Source organism: Leptonotus elevatus, chromosome 22, assembly GCF_054856555.1.
Source record: "Leptonotus elevatus isolate MCC_2025b chromosome 22, RoL_Lele_1.0, whole genome shotgun sequence".
In the NCBI taxonomy this organism is placed as follows: Eukaryota; Metazoa; Chordata; class Actinopteri; order Syngnathiformes; family Syngnathidae; genus Leptonotus; species Leptonotus elevatus.
Genome location: NC_141260.1, coordinates 8947242 through 8954379, shown reverse-complemented (window position 1 = coordinate 8954379; position 7138 = coordinate 8947242). Strand labels below are relative to the sequence as shown.

The 7138-nt window shown below is 40.0% G+C and overlaps 1 long non-coding RNA gene across 1 annotated transcript; it reads left to right on the top strand.

The window, feature by feature from the left end:
• The first annotated feature begins 1553 nt into the window (after nucleotides 1-1553).
• LOC147155488 (uncharacterized) lies at nucleotides 1554-3227 on the top strand. The gene is made up of 3 exons (XR_015092307.1): nucleotides 1554-1941; nucleotides 2019-2062; nucleotides 2148-3227. It is a non-coding gene; the product is annotated as an uncharacterized LOC147155488 (long non-coding RNA).
• Nucleotides 3228-7138: the final 3911 nt, after the last annotated feature.

Here is a 7138-nt window from a genome sequence, read left to right as displayed (position 1 = left end):
CGGGGTGGACATCACGGCAAACGAGAAACGTCCCTCCGGCATCTTCACAACCCCATCGGCAATGGCTCGCAGGTGGGAGTCACCAACAACCAGGACAAACTATTACAAAAGAAAAAAAAAAAGTAGTAATTGAAAAAAGGAAAGAGGTAATTTAAAAAAATAGACACAAATGAAGGTTGTTAATTTGTTATAAAGGCAGAGTTGATTATAAAACATACCGTGTTGTCCTGGTTCAGTGCTGGAATGACCAGTTTGTGCCTCCGCCCAGTCACAGCTGAAACTGGCCATTCCCGAACTCTGTGGCGCCAGCCAGTGCCTCTGCCTAAAATGATGCACACACAGAATACCATGTCAAGTCTCAACTTCAATTGCTGACAATGCACAGTACAAGTACATGTTCCACTTTGAGTGTATATGAACCTGCAAAATATTGGAATTGTTTAAAATAATCGATTGTAAAACTGCTGCAAAAGCAATTAAAATTATGACTGACCTGGTACCAGAGCCTTGGCACAAACAAGGGACACCTAAAACATAAAGCATAGACATTACACAATTGTAGGCATGTGCAGTCACCACAATGCAGAGTAAATAGCAAACATAGGTTAAATTAGTTTCAATTTAAATTGACCAGGTATTTTGTACATACAAGTGATGTTAATTCAGGCCAGGTTTATTAATGAAATTCTTAATCACAAAAGAGATTCAAGGACTTAACTGATACTTTTGTTTGTGTCTGAAATGCAGTCACAATTGCTCAATTTTGCTAGAATTTTCTGATCAAATACATGAGCAGAAAGGCAGCAGATTGTACCAGATTAGATTATAGTATAAAGGAAGTATATAGAAATATGTTTTTGACAAAACAATGACATACACTGTTTAGATAGACATGAAGTCTAAAACAAAACATTAGTTATTAAATATAACCGTCTTAGTTATTATTTACATCTGGTCTATGTAACTTAAAAGAAACCATGTGAAATATCTGTGTCCGGGCTAGGCACCTCACAAATTTGTGATCAATGTTAGTGAGTTTATTTTTGACATTAGTAAAAATTTTGAAATCTTGTAGAAAACAGACTTCATCACAATTAAATTCAGAATTAGTTTGACATGAATAAAGCAATGCACAAATATCGCTCAGTCATACACTCTATATTTGTCAAACTATGCCCTGGTGAAGACAATCTTGTGTTGAAACATGTTGGTAGTCCATTTTAAATAAAGGATTTTTTTTACATTACTAATGAGTGTCTTGAATACACAGACTGCTTTTAACTCTTTGACCGCCATAAACGTTATAAAACGTTTAGCATAAACCTAGGGATGGGCGCCGAGGACGTTAAAAGACGTCCCCTATGTTTTTTTGGTTTTTTTTGAAACGGGTGGAGGGAAGCCTTGGGCAGCTGTGCTGAAAATATCAAGCAGATCAAGTAAGTTTAATGACTTGTTTTGGCCTCTAGATGGCAGCGATGACTCTCCTTGCACTTTGGGTGTGCCGCCCACCGTGGGCGTCGGTATAAAAGGTGAGGCGGAGCTAGAGTGGAGTGGAGAGGATAATGGAGAAAGCAAAAAGCATGGAGGAAGAGAAAGCAAAAATGACGACCGGTGGAAAGCAGCTCACGCTTGATCGGTATTTTCAAAAAGAAACCAGTGCTAAATTGAATGTTGGTGGCGATGATGATGATGGCGACAACGAGGTTGATGCCGAAGTTGCGGCTTTGACGCGACGTCTTCGGCCACGTCTTAAAGCGACGCCGGTTAGCGATGCTAACGCCGGAAAACGTGGTGCACGTCCAAGTACTTCTGCAAACGCGGACGTTGATTCGGACGACGAAGAGTACCCCGAGTCGGATGGCTATTCTTCGGAGGAGTGGGTACAGTCGGATCTTCGAGAAAGTGATTCGGACAGCATTTCATCCGCAGAAGACTGTGAAGGTAAGCGCAAACTTGCTATGAGATACTTTTCCTGCACGCTGCTAGCACCTCGTGTAACGTGAATGTATAATTCATAGATCGTGCTCACAGCGACAACCTACAGTTTCCACGACAAAGAGAGGTATAAAAAACGTGTTTTCAATACACTGCAACAACAAAAGAAAACGGTCTTTCGATATGATTGTAATTGTATATATTTCTTTCAGCTGCAGCTCGTCGGGCTCAAGGTGACGCGTCTCACAGTGAGCAGAATAAAGGTAAAAAAAAAATGATTCTCCAACTCAGCACGAGTAAAATATTTGATGGTAAATGTCTTCTATAATTTCAACCAGTGGATCCAAGAAAAAAGGTAAACATATATATATATTGCTTCACACTGATCTAAAATAAATATTATATGATATTGAAATGTATATTTGCAGATCCCAAAAGTTCTGGCTGGCATGAAACAGGCTGGCAGCCAAACACATTCCTGTTTACTGAAACTCCAGGACCAAGGGGTGCCGCAGCAGAGCTAAATTCAACCCTGCCAGCTGACTTCCTGCAACTATTCATCTCAAACGAACTTCTCCAGCACATTGCTGATCAAACAAATTTATATGCACGTCAATCCATGCAGAAGCAGACTGAAAGTCTGCCACACTGCAGGAGTCGTGCTTGGAAGCCAGTGTCTGTATTAGAATTGAAAACATTTTTTGCACTCCAATTTCTTACTGGGTATATAAAAAAGCCCAGTATAGAAATGTATTGGACTCAGGATGAAATTGAAACCACACCATTTTTTTAGTCGCGCGATGCCTCGAAACCGCTTCCTGCTTATCTGGAGTTACCTACATTTTAACAATAATGAGAGACATAGTTCAGATGACAAATTATTTAAAATCCGTCCTGTGTTCAACCATATTGTAAATAAATTTAAAGAACTGTTCCAACCCGGTAGGAATGTATGTATTGATGAGGGAATGATGAATTTTCAGGGCCGTCTATCGTTTAAAGTTTACAACCCCCAAAAACCAATCAAATATGGAATTAAGTCATACATCCTGTGTGACTCCCAAACAGGATATTGTTTTAATATGCAACCTTATGTTGGTACTAGTTGTTCTCTGCCGGATACCGTGTTTAATTTGCTAGATCGTCTGCCAGGAAATGGGTACACGCTCTTTATGGACAATTTTTATAATTCAATTGGGTTGTGTGAACGTCTCCTGGCAGCACGTACAAATGTTTGTGGAACACTGAGAAAAAATAGGGGTGAACCAAATGAGATCACTTTTCTTACAAACACTGGCCTTGGGGTGGGGGGGGAATTGGTGAGACACAACACAAATGTTTTGGTTGTGGCATGGCAGGACAAGCGTTTGTTGAGGATGGTGACTACTTTTCACAAAGATGAAATGCGGACAGTTGATGTGTAGGCACTAAAAAAAAAAAAGAGTGCCTTTCCCGAAACCTGTATGTGTTTTGGACTACAATTCCACAATGAATGGCGTGGATAAGATGGATCAAAACATTTCTTATCACCCATTCACGAGGAAGACATTGAAATGGCACAAAAAATTTGTTGCCTATCTGTTTCAAATATGTTTGTTCAATGCCTTTATCCTGTACAAAGCTAAACATCCTGGCAAATGTCAGCATTTTTTGGAGTTTATCCAGCAGGTGGTGAGAGGGTGGCTCTTACCACAGGACCAGGAGGAGGACATTGCTACAAACATACAAACAGAAGGACATGAGGAAGCCAGACAGAACACCAGGTCACCGTATAACGATCCTGAAAGTCGACTTGATGGCAACATGGCAAAACACACACTGCAATACATACCTGCTACCCCCCGGAAAAAAAAGCCAGCAAGAAAGTGTAGGGTCTGCACTCAAAGGGGCATTCGCAGCGAAACAAATCTGTGGTGCAAATCCTGCTGCGTCCCCTTGCACCCAGGGCAATGTTACACTATATACCACACCAAAAAAAAACTTGTGTAGTTGAAACATCCACAGAATTGTAAATAGAAACACATACACACACCACACATGCACAGTTGCACAGTTGCACATGTTTGTTGTATTACACTGTTGAATGTTGAATGTAAATAAACTGTTATTTTGCTATCAAAAAACACTTTTTCATTCTTGGTGGTAGTGTTTTATAGAAGTAAAGCACTATTTAGGTGTTTGTGGCATCATTCATGGACAAAAAGAAGTGTAAAATTCACTAGAATGCATGAAATAATATCGTTTCACTAAAAGCTTGATTTCTCCGTATTTTGGTCCAAAAAAGGCGAAATTGGGTGAAACTAACCATTTTCTATTGTTGATTACTAAAGAACGGAATAAGATAGAAACAAACTTTTTTTTTCTGATGATGCACAAATATCGCTCAGTCATACACTCTATATTTGTCAAACTATGCCCTGGTGAAGACAATCTTGTGTTGAAACATGTTGGTAGTCCATTTTTAATAAAGGATTTTTTTACATTACTATTGAGTGTCTTGAATACACAGACTGCTTTTTACATAAGCATTTTAGCATTTTTTTCTGCTTGACTCTATATTTGTAGCCGGAAATAATGTGTATTGCACATTAACAAAGTTAATTGCATTTTGCCTGCTGTGGAACATACCTGGTGGGCAGCCACAGTAGAGGTATGCGGTGGGGAGCGGGCGTCCACAGTGGCGAGCCGACTGGCTGGAGCTGAAGTTCGGACTCTGGCCTTCTAAATACACATTGCAAATGTTTAGGATATTAAAAAAAAGTGTAATAGTGATAAAAAAAATGATAAACTCTTGCTAAAATATGGCGTGAAACTCGTACCTTGTTCACTGCAGACTGCATCGTGGTCCCATCACTGGTGGCAGAGGGTGGGGACCGAGGCTGAAAACAAAATATACAGCACATTGAGGACCTAGCAGTGTGACTCAAAATAACTCAACACAGAATACACCACCGCCAAGTGCAGAATTGAATAGAGGCAAAGTACCTGCTGGGGTGCGATGTTTGGGCTCAGTTCCGGAGCAGCAAGGTCCAGCTTCTTCCATCGGCGCTTGGCTGCCTCGGAACGCTTCCCCTTCCGCGGCATGCTGCTACAGCTACCTTTACTGTAAGCAAAAAGAAAATAAAAAAAACTTCCCAAGACAAAGTCAAAAGTAAACTGGCAGTAAAAAAAGGAAATCAATTCAAACACAACAAAATAGTAAAGTAATGATATTAGAGTGTTTGTAATGTGCTGTTGAGTGCAAGTTCAGCTGTATTTGCGTTCTAGACTCTGTGATGTAGATCTTATATATGTATTATGTTGTTTGAGGGCAAGATGGAAGCAGGTAGATGAGGTGGAAGTCCAAGGCGGTGCTGAAGGTTTGAAATCCAAGTATCACGGTCAGCAGCTTTCCAATTCGCACAGTGCTCAGCGGATCGCTAAAAGATTCAAGATAAAATTTGTAGTTAATCTCAGATGTGTATGCAACATTAAAAATGTACATTGAGTCTAATGAGGCAGTGGTGTCATTGTAATAAAAATAAGAAACCGTCATCAATTGAAGTATAGTAACATCACACATTGTATAGTTCATTGATTATAAATAATGGATGGGGTGAGCAGAGCCTTCAATAAATCCTCAACTGTCATGATTGGGGTCAGCTGTTTCTGTTTTCACTTGCAGTTGCTGGGGAAACAGCTGGAGGGCGGATCCCGCCAAACACACCTGCTGCCCATTAGCTCGTCAGGTCAAGATAAAAGCCTGACAGAAGCAGCAAGGAGTGTCGGGTTATTACTCCGTGATGCTACTCTGTATCCCACACTACTCGCTGTTCTAGCCGCCCTCGGGCGTGATTTTGTGTTTCCTTGTTTTTGATTAAAACTAAAGTTATCAGCATCACTGCCGTGGCTCTCCTGCATTTGGGTCCTCCACTCCGTTTCGTGACAGCCAACTTCAACCGTGACAGATCGTGACATCAACAATAGAAAAAAATGGATCCACTATAGACTTCCTTGTTTACTTATTAACAAAGAAAACGGTATTGTAATAACATTGTTACTTTTTTTTTCTTTTACATTAATTTCCATGAGGTGAAACGGTTTGGCAAAATGGATGGGTATTCTGGATGGCCGTGAAAAAAACGATCACTACAGAAACCAATGGTAATCTTTCAAGGGGGAAAATAAAGGCAGCTTTAACAATTTACAAATGTGTGCTGTAGTCAATCAATGAAGGTCATTTAACAGTGTAAAATACTTCCAAAATCCCTCATCGGCGCCGCTCCGCTACACGATCGAGCAGGACACGCCACTCAACAACCGACGCCCCCCTCCCCCACCCCCACCACGACGACGACAGACGAGACAAAAGCCTTACTGTGTATTGTAGCAACGATGGATATACACAATTGAGATTTACAGCATACTCAAACATATGTATATATATATTTTTTTTACTGCACATTAAAACCTTAATGTAACATCTGCTAGCTCTAGTCCACTACACAGTTGAGCAGGACACGCAACTCAACAACCGACGCCCCCTCCCCCACCACCACCACAACGACGACAGAATAGACAAAAGCCTTACTGTATATTGTAGCAACGAGGGATATACACAATTGAGATTTAGAGCCTACTCAAACTTTTCTTTGTTTTTGTTTTCTTTTACTGCACATTAAAACCTTAAAGTGAGATCTGCTAGCTCTAGCTAGCGCTAGCAGGTGTAGTTAGCATGTAGGCTACCATGTCTAGCACTTAACTTTACCTATCTTGTTAATACAGCAGCCGGATAACACAACGTTCAAATATGGAGGTAAATATGGTGCAAAACTAACTTGTGCAAAAAATTTGTACCTGTAGAAAAAAGTCTAAATTTGTGATTTGTATCTGTAAAAAAAATGTGTGCCTGTAAAAAAAAAATTGTGTCTGTAAAAGAAATTTGTACCTGTAAAAAAAAAAAATGTGTATGTGTAAAACAAATTTGTATCTGTAAAAACAAATTTGTACCTGTAAAAGTCATGATTTGTATCTGTACAAATTTTTTTTGTACCTGTACAAAAACTATAAATTTGTATCTGTAAAAGTTGTGATTTGTACCTGTAGAAATGACAACTTGTAGTCAAAGAAGTCGCCACTAGGAGTCACAAGTGGGCTTTCTGCTGCTGTTCAGTGACGTGAGTTTTGCCCCATTTGTCGCGCTACAAATGGAGCAAAACTAATT